We start from the raw sequence: 27,406 nt of genomic DNA on the forward strand, positions 1-27,406 counted from the left end.
AACACAACAAAGTTCAATTTAACCCAAATCATACTTTACACCAATTAGACCAAACTTAGGTCTTAACATTAAATTACTACTTAGGTAGTAATCATTTCAAACGCCAATTACACCAAAAACCCCAACATGTGCAATATTGACCCATATTGCTTTTGACCACGTTTGACTTATGTTAAAATACCATTTTAACTCAAAATCACTTCCCACGTTTACTTTCATTCAAAAATGTCATTTAACACTTAACAAAAGTGTTTAACATCCATTTGTCCAAAACTAGTGTCATCATCAAGTTTGACCCAATTCAATTTACCCATTTTGACCAAAGTCATAAAAACGCCCCATAATCACTAACGGCTAGTGATTATATTTTCAAAATACCAATTAACACCTAAATCAAGTATTTACATACTTGATTCACCAAAACTTGACTCAAAACTCATTTTGACACCAAACCAAGTCAACACCCATTTTGACTAGTAAACTTTGTTCTTAAGAACATCAAAACACTAACACACTTACAAACTAGTGACTAACACCCAAATCCATGACAAATACTTCCAAATTCATCATCAAACCGTAAACCCACAATAAACAGGTTCACTTACACTAACAATACTCAAAACCCCCAAATTTCACAAGAAATGGGGTTTGTAACCCTAACTAGCTCAAACCTCAAACATGAATAAGAACCTAAAACAATTAAATTCGGAGTTAGAACTTACCAACACTACCACAATGTAGCCGTGAACGAGGTGAACAACTTTAACTCTCGCGACTTGACCCGATTCACTCTTCTTCTTCCTCTAACCAAGCTCTTTCTCTCTCTAAAATGGGTTCCTCTCTATAGAAATGGATGAGAGTGTTTATGTGTGTGAAGAATGAGATAGAGATAAGGTTTGGATCAGTTTTGGGGCTTAAAACCCGTCCACAAGTGAAAAGACTCAAATATCCCCAAATTAAACCCCAAAAATGAGTTCAAAATGGTCATTCAGCACTTCTGTCGCATTTCGCGACTACCTGTCGCGTTTTGCGACACCCCAAATGCGATACACCCTACCAAAACGTAAAAAATCGACTAGGACCAGGCTTTTTAAGGCTGTCGCGTTTTGACCATGTTTGTCACGTTCCGCGACATACCAAAACGCGACAAGTGTGCTCCGAATGCTATAACTGCAGTTCTCAGCTTCCTTTTAAAAGTTCAGGGACTGAGGTTGACAGATTCTGATTCTGATGTAAATTCTGAAAATGCATAAGGGTTAGGTTGACTTTTAGTGGCGCTTTCTGGTGCACACATTTACTGACACTTTCTGATGACACTTGTGATGTATAAAATTCAGGGTGTTACACCTTGGAAGTTCTGTGGTTGTCCAGTCGCTGCCCTGGCTATTTTGTGGATCCCGGCCACTTTCCGACCATGGTGGATCTCGAGGTTTATTCTCTGGTTAATCGGAATCTTTAAATTCTTATTTTTCAAAAATGGCGAATCTTTGGCTTGCTTGGCTGCCAGGAGCCTTCAGTTATCAGGAGTTTTGTGGTGTGGGTACTCTGGTGGTAACCGGTTTACTTTCGTCTGCAATTAGGATTTGTTGTTTATAGGTGTTGGTCGGTTCATTTGTGGTTCATACATGTTGACCTCTTCGCTTTTTTTTCTTGCTTGCCCTTCCTTCCTTGCTTCCCCTTTGTTGTTGTTACTGGTTCTTTCAATTGTGTCAGTTCTCTGCTTTTTAGTCTCTTTACTCTTATTTCCGCCTGTTCCATCTTCCTCATCATCGATTCGGTGCAGACCGATCCGATGTCGTTGCCACCTTAGCAGTTTTCGGGTTGTTAAGCGCCAATAAATTAGTTTTCTGGAGAAGTCTCTCGGTTGTCTCTCGACTGTCCGTAGGTAGGGTGTTGACTAGCTTGTATTTTTAGGTGGATCATTCGGGGTTCTCTTTAGTATGCTGGGGGGGCTAGTGGAGCGTGGTTTGCATTACTGATTACGGTCGGGAGTGGTGTAAATCCTAGTTTCAATGTTCTAGTTGGTAGTTACTTCTCAATGGTGATTTTTAGGGCTTCAGGGTTTGTTTTCCAAGCTTCATGGCAAATGTATTAGGTATATGTTATGTGTTTCATGTTAAACGCTCGTTTCAATTCAATCAATGAACGACAATGTTCCAAATGTAACTCATGTAACACCGCTAGATCTTCAGATCTTTTTTATTTATATATAAAATATGTATTTTTCGCCTAAAAAAAGATAAACAAAATAAAATTAAAAAAATACTAAAAAAGAATACGTTACATAAATTAACTAAAGTTACATAAATTTAGACTAATAGTTAATAAAACATTCAATCTGAAAAATCATCAATGTTGGTATCACGGTAAATCTTGTTAATAATATCTTCATCCATAAATATAAGATACAACTGAAATCTTTGGTTCGGTATCTTGTGCATTTGTTTTATATTTAACCCGTTCTTCGTTGTGCATAAGAAAACTTGTTTGTTGTCTCTGACAGTCCCTTCTTCGAAATATAAAATGTTTGTGTAATCAAAATCAATTTTGTCTTTTAAAAACGCGAACAAGTGCCTTAATTTAAAGTCACTAATATCAATATCTTCAAACTATTATTTCGACCCACTAGCGCGTAAAACACGTCAATTGAAGCGATGCACGAAGCCATGAAACAAGTGAAAATGTGTAGTATATAAAAGTGAGATAATTTTGTAACTGAAATTAAGAGAGAAAGAAATAGATATGTTGTGTGAATAATGAGATAATTGTGAATATATATATATATATATATATATATATATATATATATATATATATATATATATATATATATATATATATATATATATATGAAAAAGTAATAAACATTAATTAAAAAAACTATATGTTGTGAAATTCAATGGCTACATACAAACAGCTACAAACGAATGACTACAAACAATCCTTTTTCTTCTAAGCATGTATTTTATTTTGTTGTTTCTTCTTCAATCCATTTAAACTATTTAGAAGATATTCATCAAATAACATTTCAAATCTTTAATGTTTAGTAATGATTTGGTCTGCAACTTTTTCCAGTCCTTTGACTCCTTTGATGTTGTAAATATTCACACCATTATATAACCAACTGATCAGTTTTTGTCTGAAAAGTAAGCATCAATTGTCTTCACATTCATTTAGCAGTACCATATTATGAATTATAGAATCACTGTGAAGTGTAGTCATAGGCTGAAAGCATTCACTCTGTTTGTATCTTTAAAACACAAGACTTCATAATTTTTTTCTTTCACATACATCCTGTCCACGAACACCTTATCTTCTGGTAAAGTCTTCTTCCATCTTTTTTTTTTCTTCTTTTGCCAGACCAATAGATTTACCATTTAATTTAATATTGCAGACACTATATAAGTTGTTATAATTCTTCTCCCTTGTAAGTTGTCTTTCTTTTGCAAATTCTAACATGAAAGTAATCACACATTTAATCCTTTGTCTGAAAGCTTTATCATTCACATGCTTTATCATTCATAGACCTTGAGAATACAACAATGTTCTTTCAGTACAACATTCCAAGTGCATACAGATTTTCAATCATAATAATCTTCTCATATTTTTCTTTCAAAGTTAATTTCATCTTCTTAATACTTTCATGTTCAATTATTTCAAGTTCATTTATAAGACTATTGTACTTGCACTTTATGAAGAATTTCAATTAAGTTATCTTTTCTGGGGAAGAGGATCATATATTCTATAAAAGGCTATACCATGAACAAAGAGACGGATAAATAGAGGGCTTGAACCCGTAATGTGTACTGGAAGGGCTATATAGACAGATGCCTTCCTATTTTCCTTCTTTAATGGACTAATGGATAGATCTAATACGTGAATTATTTTTATAAAACCAAGAAAAAAAAGATTTAGCGAGTGGTACCTCTTTCCTATCTATTTTTCGGGATTTCTTTGCTAACACCTTTCTTTATCTCTCCCCTTAGCTGCTACTTTTTCCCAGTCCAAGCCCAATCAGAGTAGTCGGTGTGCTTGCTCCATTCGGAATAAGTTGCCTAATTTTCTGAAGTTTATCAACAAGGCCAACTTGATACCCTCCTTTCTATTTATTTCAAAAACAATTTGCTCATCCCTTTACCTTGCAATGATATGCTCTATGTACTGCACTGGAGTCACTCCAAATTCACTGGCTTATTCTCCGATTAAGATTTGTTGTACTTCTTAACTAGCATATTTTGTCATTTGGGGGCATATTGCTCCGGTGTAACGAAGGGTGAGCTGACATGAATACTCCGTTTGATCAAAAGACTCACGCATCGATGAAATAGGGTAAGGGTAACACAGCCAAACCATGACCTACAGATGCAACATATGTGTCGGAAGCGTACCCATCCTCTTAACGATCCTCAAGATCATCCTCTTGTAGATATACCTACTTTTATGTTTAAACAAGACAAAAATATAAAGATAGTAATAAATATATTAATATAAGTTTACGATATTACCTCACGCTTTACATGGCAATAAGTCGATCGATCTTGTCAGCTCGCCTCGTCAAGGAAATCAACATGTCTCAATAGTTTCTAGATGTGTCAAACATAGGTGGGATTGATCGGTGAGGTGATGGTGTTAGGGTGGTGGTGATGATCAGTGTGGTGGTGGTGATGAGGGTCCTAGTGCCTTTGACTGTGACTGAGTAGCAGTAGTAAACTCAGAGTAAAAAAATAGAAAAAGCCACCCATCAGTCGGACGCTGCCTCTGATACCGTAGGCTACAGATTCCTAGGAGGTCCGTCAACCGTAGTAACACCATATCAATTTATCAAGTCAAAAATATGTTAAAACTGAGAAACTGAAACTAACTACTAATAGATAGAAATAAGAAACAAATTACCAAGTTTTGGAGTGTCACACACTCCTCAAATGTATCCTTCTTCGGATGATACCAGTAAATATCCCTAGGAATCCCATCCTCGACCTTCCTGGAATGAGGGCATACTTGCCTCAAGAATATCTCACAAATCCAATTCTGCAATTTTCAAGTTTATCTGTGTTTGTTAAGTTTAAATTAACTAGATATCAATATAAAACAAATAATTGATACCTTGAATGCCCAAATGAATCCAGTAAGTGTCTATTTAAGCCTTGGTGCGAGTATAAGGTTTTTAAAAGGGTCTGCTAACTCTTTGTACGTAAAATCCTGAATACGAGAACCCCAAGGAAATTGTGCCAAACCATCTAAATCCTCGATGAAATGTAGATACGTGTTGTCAATCTTGTAATGTGGTTGCTTACCCATAATTCCTAACTTTACGGTTAGAATAATAGTTAGTCTGGCTTGATCCTCGTCACTAGTCTCTAGCGTCGTATTGTTAAAACGGACCTGGATAGCTCGAAAGGTCAACCTGGCTTCAGCAAGCACTTCTGGTAAACGCTGATGTCTAATATAAGGCGTCATCTTCCTAACCTTATCAGGAACATAATGATCCATGCCGGTCTGCGCACCAAATCTAAAATCAGTCATCAAACGAAATTTACATTGATCGAAACCTTACCATCAATGAACGGGACAATGCAAACCAAAGATCATCGTGCTCGTCTTGAATTTCGACCCTTCATGTTCGTCACTTCTTCTTCTGAAGCAGATGTACATAGATCGATTCGTTGTCTGTAGACCGGACATGTAACCACAGGATGAAAATCGTATGACCGAAAAGTGTCCATTGTGTCGGCGCCAACCGGGTTACCATGGTTCTAAGTTTGCTGATATAGTTCCTCATTGTAAGCTCGACCGGTATAACGTGTATCCTGAAAACAATCAACGAGGAGCATCAAACAAACAGAAGAAAACGGGGCACCACGAACGTAACATCACGAACACTTCGTGTTACCTGTTGCGTGGTGCGTGCGTGATGCTTGTTGCCGAGTGATGCGTTAATGACCCGAAAATGAGTTTCTCATTTTTTTCCAATACATAACAGATAAACTAAGTCTAAACAACATTTATACAACAACCACAATTAATATCTAGTACATATATGGCACAATCGATTTAAAAAATAAAATAACTTAAATGTAAACCAAGTGTTCGGCGAAATGTATTCAAGAAATAATGCATCAAACGAGCTGAATCTTGATTTTATCTGATTGTTTGACATTCTAGAAGATGTGACAATGTCCAGTTTTTTTAGCGACAACTTTTTAAAGTCGGACTTGATGGAGTTATTAAAAAAAAAGCGAACAAAGGGTTTTTGGAGCGTTCATGCGTTCCTGCATAGTATAATATGTAAACGGCTTCTAGATCGAAGTTATTACGAATCGAGTATAGAACGAGCGTAAAAAATGAAGATTTGCTTGAAATTTGGCAAATCGCACGTTTGGTGTGTGTTTTTTTTGCATTATGCATTCAAAAAGATACATGCGCACCATTTAATGGATCAACAAGCATTGAGCGTGTTGCTTAAATAATAGTGTGTCGTACGAGTAAAATCAAATGCTTTAGATAAATGCAAACAAGCATCACGCAACGACCAACACGCATCATGCGAAGTGTGTGGTCAGGGACATATTTGCAATTACTAAAATTCATGAACATATTGTTAAACACTTTGGAATTTAGAGACATTTTGACCAATTTCATCTCACTATGATATATTAATTGTCTTCCACTCCTCATGTAAATAGTTAAGTTGATAATTTTTAGTTACTGATACAAAACTTAATGTGAATTAAAATTAATTATAACCTAATGTGTTTCAAAATTTAACATTATGGGAATACAAATAATAAAAATTTAGTTACACGTTTTTATAACGGATTTGTTTAATTATAGTCCTAAAACCCATATTTTAGAAAATATATACTGTAATATTATTGGTCCATATGATTTATCTAATTATACTAATAATCCTTTTCTGAGGAATATTCATTTGAGTCCATAAATTAAGTTGAGATTCAAGGGACCAATGAGAGCGCGACAAGTGTCGCGAAAATCACATGTGATTGAAAAAAAAATTCAAAAATTATTTTAAAAAAAATAATTTGTTTTAATTTTTTTCGAATTTTTTTAAAATTTTTTTTTTTTACAATCACATGTGATTTACCTGCACAATCACATGTGATTGAATTGTACAATCACATGTGATTGGATTTGCTATGCATAATCACATGTGATTGACATGCATAATCACATATGATTTAAAAAAAAATAATTCGAAAAAAAATTTTGAAAAAAAAATTTTCGAAATTTTTTTTTTCTCAATCACATGTGATTTTCGCGCCACATGTCGCGTTCTCATTAGTTCCCTTGTTTTCAAGCAAATTTATGAATGCAAGTGATTATAACTCATCATTTTCTTTTTAAAATTACCGATAGTCTTTATGATTCAACAAAATGCATGGGCGCATGGCTATAGTACTAAACATAACGCCAGTTTAATTGTTCTTTAAATTATTAATGCGCTCTGCACATGGTGGGTAATACATACCGCCCTTTTTAGATATACTCAAAACCTCAAACGCATATCGCTTACATACTCCAACAAAATTAACCATCACTAATTTAATAATAATAATACCTTTTAATTAGGTACGAATTAAAAGTAGAACGAATCAAATACGAGCGTGTAAATCGATTACGAAGTGTTTTAGTGCTTCAAAGGAAGTTGCTTGTCATGAGCCACGACATATTTTGTACTTGTCTACATACAAAGTTACACACGATATATGCTATCTTTCGAGTTGTTTGAGAGGCTGAACTTTGAGGATTCTATCTCGAGTTTAATTTTTAGAAGAGGTGAACTTTGAGGATATTTTTCAAGTTCAAATCTCCTCGAGGGTATTTACATGGACACGTATTTAGATGGACCCATCGTGTGCAAGGAACATTTTAACCGAACAATTAAACTGACGTTAGATTTAGAATTAAAGCCGTGTATTTATCAAATCACAACGACTACCGGTATAATTTTAAAAAGGAAAGGACTACCTGTATTGGGTAAATAACAGCGACCTATAATATTATTTACTCTTAGAAAAATAATGTAAAATAAATTTTAGTACAATTAGTATAGGTTATATTACAACAAACTAGGTTTTTAGTCCGTGAGATGCACAATCGTTGAAAAATTATTCATAATATTATTTGTAATTATGAAACGACCGAGAACCACTAACGAAAATCGACGCTATTTTTTTTTAAAGTTGGACAGTCACCAGGTGTAGGCCACTGGAGCGGCGCGCTAGGTTGTGGAGCGGCGCTCCACTTCATTGCACCAGGTGCCCAAAATACCAGTTTGCAGCCGGGATTAAAACCCCTTATGTCGTGCGGCGCGCGAGTTTTTGGAGCGGCGCTCCATTGCACTGGAGCTGGAAGTGCAGTTTTCATCTTAAAAACCAAATCACAATTTCATCAAATTACAAGTCTTGGTGTTCCCAAAACCCGCTAACAAAGTTTACAAAAACATACAAGTTTTCATGAGTTTTCGACATAGGGTACCACATGACCCATAAAACGCTAAGTGTTTAACTTGACCCAAAATATAACAATTTGACCCAAAAGAGAGCATGATCATCCAGGCCAGCTACTAAAATCAAAGTCTCATCCATAGCTACTCCAAGGTCTGTTAGGACCCCGAAATATGTATAATATTAATGTGAAACAAGTTTATTAGATGGTTCCCTAGAAGAAGACTATATAAGGAACCTTAGTAGTCCTAATTAGATAGTCATTGTATTGTAAACTAGTTTAAGAAGCTGTAGAATATAAATCTACCGATTGTCTCTAATACAGAATATGTTCTTTACCTTACCGAGTCTCACTATTTTCAATCACATCTTCAATTCTCACTATGATATGACCTATCATTTGGTATCAGAGCGTCCAGGGAGTGATATTACATCACTATATCGATCCAGAGATTGAAGATTTTGAATCTGAACACATTTGATTAGTTTGAATCGCATTCGATATCATCGATTGTGATAATCTGACGTTCAGATTAGTGTGAAAAGCTCAGCGAAGGTTAATTAGGTGTATTAGAAAGTGTTTCGATCATCATTACAGCTTTACAACAACAATTATGGAGAATCAAGCTGATTTTAGAGTTCGTGGCTAAAACTCTCGGTTTTGATCAATTCAAGCTTGATTCTGTGTTTAAGTGAAGATCAGAGGATTCAGTAGTGTTCGTGAGGTGTTTAATCATAAACTTGACGGTTCAATTTCATTAATTCTTCAATTTTTGAAGATTTGATCTACATTCGGTATATTAACTGCCATACCGAGTCTGCTTCAAAGTCAGAAATTCTCTTCAAGTGTTGCATATTGTGGTGTGTTTGTGGTTCTATCACATTCGGTTTGATTAAACACAACTAGTTGGTGTGGTTTGAGCAAGGATTCGATTATTTTTCTAAGTTTTACACTTAGACTTGGTTTATCAACTGCTACAGTTGACATTTGGTATCAAACACACTCGGTTTCATTGATATTTTACTTGTTACTAACTTGTTTCCTTATGCAGCAAGGTTACCGAGTCTGTTTCAAAGAGTTAAGCATTGAATTGGATTCTTTTGAGTTCAAACTTTACAGAATTTGGCTACCGAGCCAGATACCGAACCAGAATCTCAGTTATACTTGATATATTTGGGGTTAAGTGTTCTAAGGCTTCATATTCTGTATTTACCGAGTCTTTACCAAATCAGTGTGAGATACTCGTCATTCTTATCAGTTTCTGATACAGAATCTGATATACCGAATCTGCTACAGTACCGAACCAGATACCGAATCTGATTTTCTGTTAGATTTTTCTGAACTAGAATCTTAAATTATGTGATATAGCGAATCTTTACCGAATATACGTCAGTTTTTGTCAATATGTCTACTCAAGACACTTTTATCATTGGATCAGATTCCAGACCTCCAGTGTTGTTTGATGGCAAGTACAATCAGTGGTCTCATCGTACTCAGTACATAGACTACAAGGGTGAGAAGGCAAAGTACATATGGGCTTCACTGAAAGAAGGTCCAGTTGCTGAATTTCATCCAGATACTGGTATGCCAATTCCAGTCTATGAACTTTCTTGAGAGAAACGTGAGAGAGCTCAGGGTGATATTGAGGCTAAAAATGTCATCATGCAAGCCATCCCGTATGAGTTGTTTGAAAATATTGACAACAACACTACTGCTAAAGACATATGAGAAGGCTATGACATGTCTGATGTTACCAAATTGAATAAGGCTCTAGGACTTTATGAAGATTTCAAGCAGGAACCTGAAGAACTACTCAAGAATACCTCAAGATGTTTCAATGGTGTTCTGAATGAGTTGAAAAGGTACAAGATTACTAAAGTGAATGCTGAGATCAACATGAAGTTACTCAAAAAGCTCAATATTGATTGGCTTCCTTATGGAACAATCATTCAATCTACTAAAGAGATTGATAAGCTAAATATTCATGAGCTTGTTGGAGTACTTATGCATTATCAACCTGCTGTGTCAAAACTTCAAGCGAAAAGGAAAGAGTCTTCTCCGAGTGATCCACTTGCTCTCATTGCTAAGAAGAAGAGCAAATCTTACAACACTTCTAAAAGCTTATCCAAGAAAGTACTTGTTGAAGAATCAACAGATTCTGAAGAGCTAAATCTTTCGGATGTTGATGATTTTCACCTTGAACTAGTCAAGATGGCAGCAATGTTCACCAAAGCCTTGAACAAGTACAAGTTCAAAGGCAAATCCAGCAACCAACGCAAGAATTCATTATCTTCCTCATACTACAAGAAACCTAATTTCTCAAAACATCAACATACTGATGATTCTAAGAAGGATGATTCAATCTGCTATAATTGTGACAAAGCTGGCCATTTCTCTCGTGAATGCAAAATGCCTAAAAGCAAGGATGCAGCTTACTGCAAGAAGAAAATGTTAATGGCAAAGGTTGTGGAAACTGGGGGAGTGCTAAAATCGGTTGATGATACTTGGTTTGACTGGACGGATGATTCAGAATCCGAGGTGGAACATGAAAATGTCTGCAAGGTGACCAAGCTGATCAAAGCAAAGGAAGCAAGGGAGAACTCCGACTCAACATTTGATGATGATGAGGTACAATTAACTGATATCCCATCGAATTTTATCAAAGTGCAAACATGATGAAGAACTTAGTCTCAATGTCAAAAGAGATAAAAGGTTTGAAAACTGAAAACATAACTTTAAAAGATAAAATCAAACTAAATAAGACTAAATCTTCATTATCCAATTCACAATAGGAAGTTAATCGTTTGAGAACCCAACTCAGGTCCATGGATACTGAGTTGGAAGAACTTAAAAAGTCAATTCTTCCGATCAAAATTGAAAGAACGGATTATCCTCTGAAATCCGAACGTCTTGCGAAGAAAGTTCAATTCTTAGAAAAAGATCTTTCTGATTTAAAAAAACAACATGAACCCACTCTTTCCAAATTAAACAAGAAAATTGTTCAATTGAAAGAAACCATAATTATGAAGAAAGCTAAAATTTCACTATTCACTAAAGATTCTTTAAAAATTAAACTCAACTTGCACAATATGAGGAAAAACTTTATCGTCAAGAGCAATCAAGAGCTATCATTAGTATGGAACTTTCAAAACAAACAATCTTTATTAATAGACCAATAAAAATTTATGGTGATAAGTAGGGGTTGGGTTTTGAAGATCCCAAGATGTTGGATGATATTTCTAAAAAGATTCCAGGATTATATCATTCTGATTATTTTCAAGCTGGTTTACCATATCACTTTGTTCATGCGTCTGATGTTAATTTTGATGATATTATTGCTATCTATAAAATATTATCAAATTAGCTTGATGTATGAAAAGATTAATGCTAAAATGGGTAAATCAAATCCTGATTTCTTGAAAGAACTTGTTGAACATGAAGAGAACATGCTAAATGTTGATTATGTGCCTAAGCGTAGATTAGTTTATATTCTGACCCTAATGCTAGAGAAATACATTTTGATGCTTGAAAAGGAAGTGTTTGGCACATCTAGTTCTAGTATTACAATAAATGAGGAGTTTGATCAACCTGCTATTAAAGATAAACCAACTATATCAGCCTTAATTGCATGTCATGTTTCAAAAGTGAAAATCGGTGAAGACGTAGCACATGAATTGAATGACTTAACGAACAAGTTTGCAACTAAGTTAGACAAGATTGAAATTAAATTGAAACTTGATAAGTCAAAATCACTAGGTCAAAAGGCTTTAGATGAAAAGGTAGAACCTAAGGTAGAACCACAAGATGAACCTAAGCCTGAAAATTTAGACTTGAATCAAGTTGATAAACTTGAAAGAGAAAATGTTGAATTGCAACTTAGATGTCAAACTTTGAATCAAATGCTTAAGATGTGTGATAAACTTCCACCACTTCCTAGGAAAGAATGTTGATATTGGCTAAAAAGTCACGTTTGCACCCCGATATTAAAGGCCAAAAATAACCACTTCGCCGGTTAGAATTGAAGAACAAGTAATTACGAAGACGGTGCAAAAAGAATCAAGAGAATCGGAACTAAAATGAAGATTCTAGAGCGAAAACGGTGAAAGACAAGAAATCGAGTTACGATCCAGGGAACCAGGCAAGCCAAACGGTCTACCAAATGGCCTGCTAAATGGCCTGCCTCACTTAAAAACGGCCTGCCAAATGGCTTGCTAGCCGTTTGCAGGAAAAATCCTAGCTTATTTAAAGGGTCTTTGTCATTCATTCTAACACACACTTCAATTCACTTCTTTCTCTCTCTTGTACAATATTAGTCATACTTTCAAGGTCTTCGACTCCGTGCGGGAAACCTAGTACCCGGAGAAGAACGCCGAAGATTATATTAGGAGCGGTCTAGAGTTTGAAGTTGTCACTTTTGTATTCAGAACTCATTTATTCTACTGGTACTTCTATCCTTTATCTTTATATAATGTCTTCTATCATTATATTCTGTGATATTGTTACCATGATTAGCGAGTAGTTTTCTTTAGTGTATGCTATTATGTAAGCAGTTATAATGTCGAAATAATGTTATGGTTTGTGTATGTTGTCGAAATGCTTTTCGATTATGCTTTAAACTCAATCGCTTTTCTAACTAATAGAACGTAGTTATTGGCTCTGTTACCGGGAAGTCACGAACCCCGATTCAGAGTACACTATCTGTATCACCCCTTGGTAAGAGAAGTCTTTCGGATACAATGTAAGATCGACTGAGGCACACCAGTTGTAGTAAGTCTATCGAGCTTTGGATTCCGACTGAGGACTCTTTCGTAGTGAAACATCTAACTAGACCCTTAGTACATTGTCGGTCCCAGACCATGCTTGTGTAGTCACTAAGCATATAAACTTCGTACGTTCATGCTGAAGCACAGCGATTGTAGTAAGGTGTACCTCTGCTAAGTAAGGCCATGGAACCCGGACAGTGTTGATTAGTACACTGTACCATAACGCGGTCTCAAGCATTGCACCCTGCTTGAGGGATTTTTAGTTAATTAAGGAACTGTTTATTTGGACACATAAAGGATTGGACTGTTAGGATGACCTAACGTGTTCATGGAAGTTAACTTGACTTGGCCATGGTGTTCTTTATGGTTGAACTCTTTTTAAGGGCCTAACTATCTTTTAAAACTAATCATTAACGAAAGCATTGAAACACATCACGTCTCTCGAATATGGTAAACCATGTATTCTATTATGTTAAAAAAGTTTAGACCTTTGTGGAATGTTAATACGTCACCCAACCGAGTCGCTCAATTGGATGAGCCGTCTGAACGTGTATGCCTGTAGTCAGACTGCATGGGCATCGTACCTATTCATGAGCCAGCATTCCATAATCTCGGCAGAATAACTGATGAAATCATAGTATGCACTTACTTTAACCTTATCTGAATTACAAATTTTATCGCATTTACTTTATCTGTCTTATAAATTACAAAATCCCAAAATTAAGTAACCACTACTCCTTCATAACTATCTTAGGCTTTAATATAGGTTCGATTCTACTGATATCTCAAAAATACGACTCTAGGTCATACTTCCTTTACTCATACTAAGGAGTAGTACCATTTAGGCCCCGCTAAATATAAATTTAAAACAGTACTCCCCTCTTGGTGGTTGATTCTGACGTATTGCGACCTAACGACACCGCAAAAATAAAACCGTCCATTTCGGCCATATCAAGAGGGAAGCTAGTTTTTGGCGCCGCTGCCGGGGAACTGGTATTAGACAATACTGGTCTCTATCAAACTTATTCTCAAGCATTTAGTGGTGTCTAAGAAAGACAATTATACACGGACTTGGTTGTTGGATTTTCCGAACAGTCTCCAATTATATTTGGACCAAAAGGATCCTGCCTCTCCGTAGTCGGCCTGGCCACTTGGTTTGTTGAATAGTTTGTGCGGAGCTCTGTTATCGAGATACCAGGGAATCAGTAGCTAGAACCAAAAACATATTCAACCTTAGGATAGTTAGTTAAATTAGATTACTTTAAATTAGACTACCTTAGATTAAGATTACCTTAGACTACCTTAGATTACCTTAGATTACTTTCGAAATCTAGTTTATCTGCTTAAAATTAAAAACAAAAGGCATACCCAGTGTATGACCCAAACCCGATCTAGACCAGGGCCGTTGTTATTCGTACCTAATCCAGGCGCAATAATCTCTAAAGCATGCAAGGAAGCACGAATCAGAAATTAAATGGCGTTACGCGTTACTTTAGCAGAAAATACAAAACCCTCGATTGAAGGTCAAGGAGGACCAATCAGATTTCCAGAGATTCAAGGACACTCGTTCGAGTTAAAACATCACATCATCCAGCTCATCCTAAATAGCTGTCAGTTTCATGGACTACCGAATGACGATCCTAATTCTCACCTTTATAAATTCATATCTCTTTCGAACTCCTACAAACAGCCAGGGATAGGACAAGATATAGTCCGGCTATACTTGTTTCCCTATTCTCTCACTCATCATGCTCAAACATGATTCGAAGGACTGGAAAAAGATTTCATCACGTCATGGACGGAGATGGCTACTAAATTCCTAACCAAATATTTTCCTCCTTCTAAACAAACCAAACTAAAGAATGATATCATTAACTTCAAGCAAAGTTATGATGAATCTCTTTACACTGCATGGGAGCGATTCAAAACCCTACTGAAGAAATGCCCTAATCACCAGCTAGAACGGTCATCTCAAAACTGTACCTTCTACAATGGTCTTACGGTAAATCATAGGACGACGATCGATGCAGCAGCTCAAGGAAATCTAATGAACCAAACATCAGACGAAGCATGGGAATTGCTTGAGAATATGACAATGCATCATCATGACCAGAACAGTGGTGAAACAAGTTCATCATCTACCCCACTCTCTGCACTTAACAATCAAACAGCGGCCATCAAATCCCTCACGGATAAGATGGAATCTCTCGCTAAACAACTCGGAGAATTGAAGACGCAGCCACAGCAGCCAAGCTTAGGCTTGTGTTAATTGTACCAACCCGCAACCTACTGAAGAATATCAAGTTAAGTACGAAAACCCTAACAGTTTAGTCTGTTACGTTCAATACCCAACTCGTCCACCAAATCCCGGATTCAATCAACAACCTAGGGTTAATCAATTTCAACGAAGCACACCAGACATGCTAGTGATTTACGTAACAATTGATCACCATGCTGATCTGATTATCAAAGAGTTACGAGACGCAGTTACAGAGGAAGTAAGGCACAACAATCCGTTCTTTCATCTTGAACCAGATCGCGTCAACATTTCCACCTATGTTACGAAGCAGATATCACGTATCTTCAACGAATCCACAGATCTAAGTTTCACATTCAAAGCCGGATGTCGGGAGATATACTCAAAGGCGATGACATTAATGCTCGGGTCAGGATTGCTGTTCACTTCTTTTCAGCTTCGTCTTTTAACAAATTTGTACAAAGCTACAGACTCTTACTGTGGAGATCACCATTTCGAAGATTTCGAGATTCTAAAGATACAGTTTCTAACATTGTTTGAAGACCTCCGAAATGAGCATCTCATCAGAGAAACAATCACTACCAGCACTTACTCTATGATTGACATTCATGGGTTAACCATTAGAGCCGTGGATCATATTCTCATCGGACTTCAAGACATATCACGAGCCGAAACTGCGCACTACTTATCTTACAGAAGATCTTCAAGATAAGTACCGGATCTTCTACCACTATTGGTCCGATACTTTCGCAGGATTTACCCACCAAGACTCACATTCCCTCGAGAAGACCAAGATTACAACCATCAGCGAGGAATGTTTTCTTTCTAAGGCATCACTACGGTCGAGCCAATGACCTTAAACAAAAGCACTTCTCGGGAGGCAACCCGTGTAATAAAGTAGAGTAGAAGAATAAAGAATGACAAACGATTGATAAAAGACGCAAGGATTAAAAGCCAGCCAGTATCATCACAAGCAACATCTGCTAGGGGTACTTCTTTCTTCCGGCTACTAGCTCAAAATTTAAACTATTCCACATCCTAGCTTATCACTAAGTGTGAGATCCCAACCCACTTAAACACTAGACAAATACTCCCAAATCTTCAACTAAAACTCCTAAGTGTGGGATATACTAGGAACATTGAGGACAATGTTCGTCTAAGTGTGGATGTTGTTGGTTTAATCTTTTTATGCTATATTAAAATAACCCATTACGAAGATTCTAAGTTCTTAAGCCAAATTTCAAAATTTTTAACAAAAGAAAGCCTTTTCGAAAAAGTATTTTTGAAAGCCCAAAACGTTTGTAAATAAAAGTAAGGCTTAAGTAGGGTGAAAATCTTGTTAGGTTGAACCAAATCTCTAATAGAGCATTGCATGACTAAGGCATTATTGACCTAAATTGATTATGGTGAGGTACCCCAAATAAGATCAGCATTCAGCTTTAATGCTTCACTGTTTTCCGTTGAGAGTGTCGATGTCTGTGCTCAGAATCAGAACTTGCTTTAGATCTACATTTCCAAAGCAGCGAAACATGATTCAGTTATAATCAGAAGAGCTAGCCATTTGTCAGAAAAATAAGCCTTTCGCACCTCCACTACTTGCACTCCACATTACTCGAAAAATTCAGAAAATGAGATTCCTTCTGAAAACCCGATGTTATAAACCTCTCAAGTATCACGGCAAAGGTCTTGAAAAAAGTTTACCGGCAAAAAGCTTCTCGAGATGAAATCTGAAAAAAAAATTCAAAGTTCTGAAAAAGGGAGCAGAACTTATAAAGAGAAACGCCGAAGAAAAACTTGACCGAAAATGATTATCAAAAGTTCAAAAGTGCTTCTCAAACATTTTAGCACTCCTATCTATCCGAATAAAAGTCTGCATAAAGACTACCCTTTTTCTCACCCCTCAAAAACAACTTCACTACCACTCTAAAATCCATTTCCATTATTGACAAATGACCTAGAAGCTAAGATTACTACCGTTCTCACATTAGTAGCAAGGATTTGAGTCTTTATCAAGCCTATGACAATGGGTGCAGCATGACTGTCTATGAGTGAATTCATTTCTTAGATCTATAGGGAACCCTAAACACTTGTGTGATTTGAGTGACCTCCTCGCATGCTTGCAGAGATAGTTTCAATCATAACATAGATGACTCACCTTATCTTTCGCTCTTATAATAAAAAGCAAACCGCTTAGGCTATTAGAAAAGAAACTCCGAAAAGATTTCTTAAGGTAAAATGAGAGTTTGCTTGAGGACAAGCAAAGTTTAAGTGTGGGATATTTGATATCGGCTAAAAAGTCACGTTTTTACCCCGGTATTAAAGGCTAAAAAAAGAAAGATTCGAACTTTGTTGGCAAAATACCCACTTCGTCGGTTAAAATTGAAGAACAAGTAATTACAAAGATGGTGCAAAAAGAATCAAGAGAATCGGAGCTAAAACGAAGATTCTAGAGCGAAAACAGTGAAAGACAAGAAATCGAGTTACGATCCAGGGAACCAGGCAAGCCAAACGGCCTACCAAATGGCCTGCCTGCCATTTGCAGGCAAAGTCCTAGCTTATTTAAAGGGTCTTTATCATTCATTCTAACACACACTTCAATTCACTTCTTTCTCTCTCTTGTACAATATTAGTCATACTTTTAAGGTCTTTGACTCCGTGCAGGAAACCTAGTATAGGGAGAAGAACACTGAAGATTGTATTAGGAGCGGTCTGGAGTTTGAAGTTGTCACTTTTGTATTCGGAACTCGTTTAATCTACTGGTACTTCTATCCTTTATCTTTATATAATATCTTCTATCATTATGTTCTGTGATATTGTTGCCATGATTAGAGAGTAGTTATCTTTAGTTTATGCTATGATGTAAGCAGTTATAATACCGAAATAATGTTATGGTTTGTGTATGTTGTCGAAATGCTTTCCGTTTATTCTTTAAACTCAATCACTTTTCCAACTAATAGAACGTAGTTATTGGCTCTGTTATTGGGAAGTCGCGAACCCCGATTCAGAGTACACTATCTGTGTCACCCTTTGGTAAGAGAAGTCTTTCGGATATAACGTAAGATCGACTGAGGCACACCGGTTGTAGTAAGTCTATCGAGCTTTGGATTCCGACTGAAGACTCTTTCGTAGTGAAACATCTGACTAAACCCTTAGTACATTATCGGTCCTAGACCATGCTAGTGTAGTCACCAAGCATATAAACTTCGTATGTGCATGCTGAAGCAAAGCGGTTGTTGTAAGCTGTACCTCTGCTAAGTAAGGCCATGGAACCCGGTCAGTGTAGATTAGTACACTGCACCATAACACGGCCTCAAGCATTGCACCCTGCTTGAGGGATTCTTAGTTAATTAAGGAATTGTTTCTTTAGACACATAAAGGATTGGACCGTTAAGATGACCGTGCGTGTTCATGGAAGTCAACTTGTCTTGGCCATGGTGTTCTTTATGGTTGAACTCTTTTTAAGGGCCTAACTATCTTTTAAAACCAATCATTAACGAAAGCATTGAAACACATCACATCTCTCGGATATGGTAAATCATGTATTCTATTATGCTTAAGAAAGTTTAGACCTTTGTGGAATGTTAATATGTCACCCAACCGAGTCACTCAATCTGATGAGCCGTCTGAACGTATATGCCTGTAGTCAGACTGCACGGGCGTCGGGGGTAAGGGACGTTGCTATCTATTCAGAATCTTCAAGCCTATCGCATTACCCAGTGACATATCTTACGACAGGGTTTAGGACAAGTGTAATGAATACAAGGCCTCTACCTATTCATGAGCCAGCATTCCATAATCTCGGCAGAATAACTGATGAAATCCTAGTATGCACTTACTTTAACCTTATCTGAATTACAAATTTTATTGTATTTACTTTATCTGTCTTATAAATTAGAAAATCTCAAAATTAAGTAACCACTACTCCTTCATAACTATCTTAGGCTTTAATATAGGTTCAATTCTACTGATATCTTAAAAATACGACTCTAGGTCATACTTCCCTTACTCATACTAAGGAGTAGTACGATTTAGGCCCCGGTAAACATAAATTTAAAACAGTACGCCCCCCCTCTTGGTGGTTGATTCTGACGTATTGCGACCTAACGACACCGTACAAATAACACCGTCCATTTTGACCATATCAAATGTACTTATGCTTTTAATGAAGGTGAAGTTGTAGTTTCTGCTGAGGACTTGTGTCTTGCGATTCAAAGTCTAAATCGTAAGATAGTTCTACTAAAGCAGGTTAACACACATAAGCATGATTCTTTACAAGCACACACATCACAAATGACTTCTACTTGTGTGAGTGACGAATTCTACTTGTGTGAGTGACTCACTTATAAGGATGCCTTGTATGAATAAAGTTTCTGAGTGTGCTAGAGGGATTGATAAGAAGGTTAAGGGGAAACAAAAATCTAATGCTTCTAAACCCATTACCATTCTTAAAAATACTTTACGTTCTCAACTTGAGAAAAGTATTTCAAAAGTTTCACCTTCAAAGCAATTTATTATTAAGAAGGTACATCATCCAGATGGTTCATGTTTTACGAAAAAACTTCCTCTGATGTTAATGTCAAAACATACAAAGGAAAGTCTTTTAAAGAAACCAACGAAGTCTTTAAAACAACACACGAGTCCAAAACCTAATTTGAGGGAGTATGAGGTAAACGAAAGTAAAATCAAAATGGAAATTTTGCAAAGTCAATATACTCAAATGACAACTAAAAAGTTTGGACGTCTCACTAACAAAGGTGTTTTTTGTGTCACAGGTTATAATCCAAACTTGAATTACAAGTCTGTATGGGTTCCTAAGTCAAAGACTAAGAAAGTAGCAAACGAAAATAAGAAATCTGCTAGTCGACCTAGGAAGTCATCACATATATTTCAATTTTCTTTTGTGAACAAAACATCTACTTGGAATAAGTTGTGTGTTAAGACTTCTGATGATCATGAAAAGCTTGAGATTGCTTATGATGCTTCATGTAATGTGATTTTAAATAGCTTTAACATCTAATTGCATGATGCATTACGTGATACATTTATTTGTGATTCAAAGTTTGTTGCTGGTACTAACCGTAGAGGACCGAAGAAAATTTGGGTACCTAAACTCTAGGAAACTTAACGTTTATAGGGTTTTGACATCTGTGTGTGGTATATCGACTCCGGTTGTTCTCAGAACATGACGGGCGATAAATCCTTGCTTGTAAATTTTGTTGACAAATTCCTCGGAACGGTTACATTTGGAAATGATGAGATTGCAGCGATAACGGGTTATGGAGATTATGTGAAAAATGGCTTAACAATCAAACGGGTCTCGTATGTTGAGGGTTTAGGTTGTAGTTTGTTTAGTGTCAGTCAATTCTGCGATGGAGATCTCAAAGTTCTCTTCGAACGTCGTCAATGCTCGATGCAATCCACCGATGGAAATGATCTCATTGTTGGTAAAAATTGTGCTTAACTATACACTATTGACCTCAATGATGCACCAACACATGGAAACTTGTGTTTGGTTATTTGTTCCACAAAAGAAAATTCGTGGTTATGGCATCACCGGATGTCACACCTAAATTACAAGGGTATCAATCGACTGGTCTCTAAAGACTTGGTTGATGGTATTCCTAGCTTTCAATATGATAAGCATCATGTGTGTCCATCCTGTACAATGGGTAAGATGAAACGGACTAATCATCTACTTAAGAAAGTCCCAAATACTACAACGTCTTTACATTTATTGCATATGGACTTATGTGGACCCATGAGGGTTTCTAGCCTCGGTGGCTGGAAACATGTACTTGTCATTGTAGATGACTACACCCGATTTACATGGATTTTTCTTTTGCGGACCAAATCTGAAACCCCCGCCATTATCATTGAGTTCATCAAGAAAACTCAACGCTTTTTTAACACACTTGTTAAGAGCATCAGAACTAATAATGGGACGGAATTTAGGACTGACTTGCTTGATAGTTATTTGAAAGGCCAAGGCATTGAATATCAGTTTTCTGCTGCAAGAACCCCCCAACAGAATGGAGTAGTCGAACGACGTAATCGCACGTTGTGCGAGGCAGCTCGAATGATGCGTGCCTACTCCAAACTACCTCCAAAATGTGGGGGTGGCCATTTCTACTGCTTGTTATACCCAAAATCGCTGCATTATCAACAAACGTTTTGATAAAACTCCTTATGAGTTGCTATATGGTAGACGCCCTAATGTCAAATATTTCCGTGTATTTGGTTGTATATGATATCTGCTTAATGATTTTGACATCCTCGAAAAGTTAGATCCTCATGGCAATCAGGCTATATTTCTCGGTTACTCGTCAAACAAGGTTGCTTATTGTGTCTATCACAAAAGGACAAAGACGATTAAGGAAAGCATTAATGTTCGTTTTGATGAGTTATCAGGGATGGCTTTTGAACAACTCAGTTCAAAACCCGATCCTAACCTGGCTACTACTTCTTCCGCGCAAAACTAAATTTTCTCGAAGAAGGGTGTTCCTACGGTAACTACAGAGGAGTTGGATATCTTGTTTGATAGTCTTTATCCTCTTCAACGGAACTCAGACGTTCATGCCGTCCCTGAAACACGAACAAAATCAATTACTGTGGAGACACAACCAAGTCTCTATGATGAAGATACAACACCAACTGATTCACCTGTTGCTACTTCATCCTCCCTTCCACTTCCTGATGATACTCTTGAACCAACTCAAAATAGATCACTTGATACAATTCCAGTTGTTTCTCCAGAAACTCAAACTGACCCATTAGACAATTTACATCAGAACAAGAGGATGATGGCTCGACGTCAACAAAGGTTGATGTTTTAATGGATACCACTGATGTAGGATCTCTTCCACATACCAACCAATGGACTAAAAGTCATCCAATTGATCTTATCATTGGTGATGCTACTGCTCGAGTATCAACTCAAAGGGCTACTCGGAATATGTGTTTATATACTGCCTTTCTTAGTAAGATTGAACCAATTTTGGTTGCTCAAGCCTTACTTGATCCAAACTGGGTGATAGCAATGCAAAAAGAGATAGGAAAATTTGAACGTTTGAAGGTGTGGCGATTAGTTCCAAGTTCAGTGGGTCAACGACCAATCGGGGTTAAGTGGATCTTCAAGAACAAGAAAGATTCTGATGGGGTTGTGCTTAGAAATAAGGCACGTCTTGTGGCCAAGGGATATCAACAACAAGAGGGTATTGATTATGATGAGACATATGCTCTGGTTGCAAGATCGAGGCCATTCGTTTGTTTCTTGCTTATGCTTCTCATATGAGGTTCACGGTGTTTCAAATGGATGTCAAAAATGCTTTTCTGAATGGTAATCTTCAAGATGATGTTTACGTTGATCAACCAGTAGGCTTTGTCAATTCTATTCATTTGAACCACGTCTACTACTTGGAGAATGCTTTGTATGGTCTAAAGCAAGCACCGCGTGCATGGTATGAGACCTTGACAAAGTATTTACTGGAAAATGGCTTCTCTCGTGGAACAATTGACACAATGCTCTTCATCCGTAAAAATCACGGTCACATTCTCTTGGTTCAAATTTACGTTGATGATATTATTTTTGGTTCCACGTCCCCGACCTTATGCAAAGAATTTGGTGACCTTATGGCCAACAAATTCGAAATGAGAATGCTTGACCAGCTCAATTTCTTCTTGGGGTTACAAGTCAAACAATTACCAAATGACATTTTTATCAGTCAAACAAAATACATTATGTAACATCCCGTTTTTCCCATACGTGAATTAAGGTACATGTTTAATCGATAGTACGTTTATAATTCATTTGTTTACGTGATTAAATGATTTAAAGAGTTAATTTGATGTATACGAGATATGTATATATATATATTACGCATGAGAATGTATGTGTGTATGAGTATACATAAGGTTTAGGAGTGTATTAAGTCTTGTGAGACTATGTAGTGAAGTCTAGGCGAATATATAAAGTGGGAACGAAGTGTACATGTCGTATAAATAATTATTGATTTAAAATAGTCAAAACTGGTTAGTTCAGGCGTATTACCGCGCCGCAGAGGGTGAGTGTCGCGCCGCGACACGTAACACAAATCAAAATCAGGAGTCGATCAAAATAGCTCAAAAATCCTGTGAAACACCATGCCGCGGCTAGAAGTGGTCGCGCCGCGACCTTGCTGCCAGTCTGACTCCGGATTCAGTTTTAAAAAGGGTTAATTCGAGGGTATATTCATCTTTTCGCGTGTGGATCTGATTGGGACATTAAATCTCAGCCACTTATCCATTTTTATTCATTTCTTTTCCATTTTCTTTCTCTATTTCCTCTCAAAACACAAAACTCATTTAGATTCAAAGTGAGATTTGAGAGTGAAGATTTGAGATTTGATCTTTGGAGCAAGAAGTAAAATTATTCTCCTCGTTCTTAGCTACGAGTGGATATTGTTGGTAAGTCTTAACTCCGTATTTTGAGTTTTAGTTGATTATGGCTAGGGTTTGGCCATTTGAGACTTGTAAGACCCATTTGGGGACTTAAAAGGGTGAATTTGGGTTAATTTAGTGTAAGGAAACCCAAATGGTGTTGATCTAGGGTTTGGTCATGTAAATTGAGGTTTGTAAGTGTTAATTGTTTTATTAGTCACTAATACACTTGTAAAATGATGAAAGAGTGTTAATGGGCTATGTTTGACTAAAATTGTAAGTCTAATTGTTAAAACGGGTCAAATGGGTAATGGTTGACCTAGTTGGGTGAGATGGGTATGAAATGCCCATCAATTGTGTTAGTTGGTGTTAGTAGACTCTAATCACTAGCTTTTAGTGATTTATGATGAGTCATGGCCATTAATGGGCGGTTTTGGTGGATGTAAGTCATTTAATGCATTTAGGTCATTAAATGCTAAAGAGTTAAGTGTTGGTTGTTAGTCCACTAGATTGTATGTTAACTAAATGCATAATGTGATAGGTGCATTACATTGAAGGTTGCGAGCTTGATTCCTAGTACACCAAAGGCGATAAGGTGAGTGGAATAATTATATGCGTATATATATAATATATTTATTTGTGTAGCATGAGTTGTGAAGTGTCGACATTCTAAGACACCACATCTCACGTGACGAGTGAAGTGTCGACGTGTTAAGACACCACTCGGGGGTGAAGCATCGATGTGTTAAGATGCCACTCCAATAATTGTAATGGGTGAAGTGTCAACGTGTTAAGACACCACCCGGGGTGAAGTATCGACGTGTTAAGATGCCACCCGTATGGTTAGTGTACGACGTGTTAAGTACTCTAACGGTTGTTATGAACAACGATGGGAAATGCGAGTACCATCCCTTGTATTATTGGTTAACCATGGTTGTGTGTGGTAATGTATCATATTATATTGTTCGAGTATATGCTTTTGTTATGCTAGCTTGTGTGGTCGAAGGTTTGGCATTATACTTGTGATAGCATGATTATTTATATTGCTAGCATGTATGCGGTAAATGCGTAAGTGATTGCAAGTAAGCAGGTTGTATATGTAATCGTATAATTGTTGCACTCACTAAGCATTAGTTTACCCCTCTCATTGTTTATCTCTTTAGATGTAGGTGCGGAGAAAGGAAAAGGGGTAGTTGGGCACTAGTTTCCCTTGTTGGATGATTAGTGAAGCTTTTTGGAAGTCGACCTAGAGTTTTGGGTAGTTTAGCCCCAAACCATGCTCAAGTGTTGTTTGGATTAAAACTATCATTTTAATGGGTCGAACTTGTATTACATTTGCTTATGGGCCTTCGTGCCGTTTGTAAACATTAAACTTGTGATGTTGTTTAAATGGGTTGTATGTAACCGTTTAATTTGGGCGTTGATGGTTTATAAAAAAAAAAAAATTGTCGTGTTGGTTACGGGTTGGGTTGTTTCAAGTGGTATCAGAGTATGGTCTAAGGGATTCAGGCGACTTGAGATAGGTGCCTAGACTTTGACTTTTTGTGTGTGCGCTTTATGCGGGACTTGTAGGACTTCGGGTCGGGTCGGGTTTGGTTAGTGCATAGGTTTATGTGAACTAACCTTGCGCTATTTGTTTTGTGTTGTATTTGAAATCCATCAAGCGAGATAGACGTTGTACTAGCAAGTTAATGCGATATGCTAGCGTAACAATGACTAGCTACCATTGTTACGGGTGCAAGTCGTGTCGAACAAGCGATGTACGGCGATTGTTGAGCAAGATGGGGCGGTAAGGTGTATAAGTGTATATATGTGTCATGTCTTTTCGTTTTGTTGTTTAACCTCTTTCGTTTTATAGAATGAAGATGAGAAACGGACACGACACCGAAAATGGGGGCACGAGTGACGACCCCGAGTTCACGGCCATAGTTGAGGCCATTTTGAAAAGTCATCATGCGGCTTTCCTAGAAGATGTTAAGAAGATGTTTCTAGATACGATTGACGAACAATTAGTCAACGTAGTAAAGGAACAAATAAAGGTTGTCCTTCAAGAGGATAAAGGTTGGAAGGCGGGACTTTTTCTACAAGAATTTCAAAGATTCTCAACCTCCTACTTTTGAGGGTGAACGGGACCCACTTAAGAGTGCCCGATGGATCTCCGATATGGAGGGGGCTTTTCATACTTGTGAATGCCCTCTCGATAAGATGACGAGGTACGGTTGTAGCATGTTGAGAGGTGATGCTAAGTTGTGGTGGGACGCGAAAATCCAACTTTATGGTGAAGAACAATGTATGGAATTCACGTGGGATGAATTCAAGCTGGAATTTTTCATGGAATACCGAACGTCGGCCGATCTTTCAAGGCTTAAAGACGAGTTGCGTACTTTGAGGCAAGGGTCAATGGACTTGAACACTCTTAAGTCCACTTTCTTGGCGAAGACCCAATTTTGGCCGGAGTATGTCGGTAATGATCAAATGTTGAAGGAAGACTTTTACCGAACCCTGAACGATAGCTATCAAGAGAAGATTAGTGTAAACGTGGTGAAAAGTTTTGATGAGTTGTTTAATATGGCCAAAGGTTTTGAGTCGCTTGTCTTGAGAAAAAGTGGCTTTACTTTTGGCAAAAGGAAGTTTGAAGCTACTAGTCAATCGAACTTTTCAAACAAAAAGCACAAGAAGGGCTCCGAGAGTGTTGGTAGTGTGAAGAAGGGTGCTTCCGGAGATTTTGCTTATATGTGCTATAATTGTGGACAAAAGAGTCATATGGCTCGTGATTGTCCAAAACCGTCATCTACAACCAACCTCACTTGTTTTAATTGTGGTAAAGAAGGGCATCGAAGGATGGAGTGTCCCGATTTGCGGGGTGATCATGTTAAGAAATTAGAGAAAGCGGCGGGTAAGGCTCGGGGGCAAAATTATTTGATGACCAATGATGAGGCCAAGCAATCCAATGAAGTTGTCTCAGGTACTTTCATGGTTAACTCTAATCCGGCAAGGCTATTATTTGATAGCGGTGCTAATTTATCTTTTGTGTCGCCTCGATTTGTGTCTAAGCTTAACAAACCGCTAGCTAAGTTAACTCATCCGGTAGAAGTCGAAATAGTGAATGGTAAGACGGTGCTAGGGGTTGATGTGTGTAAGGATTGTAATGTTGTGTTTGGTACCGAAACGTTTAAAATTGGTCTCATTCCGATGACTTTGGGTGAGTTTGATATTGTTGTTGGTATGGATTGGCTCGATCGTTATAGAGCCGATATTGCATGCCATGAAAAGTTCATTTGTGTAAAGACCCCAAGTGGGGGAGAGTTGATTATTCATGGCGATAAACGAAGAAGACTCGTACCATTATGCACTTATGCACGGGCGCGACGTTTACTTAAGAGTGGTGCTATGGTTTTTCTTGCCCATGTGGTTGATACTCGTGATGAACCACCATCTATTCGTGAAATTCCGGTGGTAAATGAATTTGAAGACGTTTTTCCGGATGAGTTACCGGGTGTTTCGG

This window comes from Rutidosis leptorrhynchoides, chromosome 2 (genome assembly GCF_046630445.1).
Source record: "Rutidosis leptorrhynchoides isolate AG116_Rl617_1_P2 chromosome 2, CSIRO_AGI_Rlap_v1, whole genome shotgun sequence".
Taxonomy (NCBI): Eukaryota; Viridiplantae; Streptophyta; class Magnoliopsida; order Asterales; family Asteraceae; genus Rutidosis; species Rutidosis leptorrhynchoides.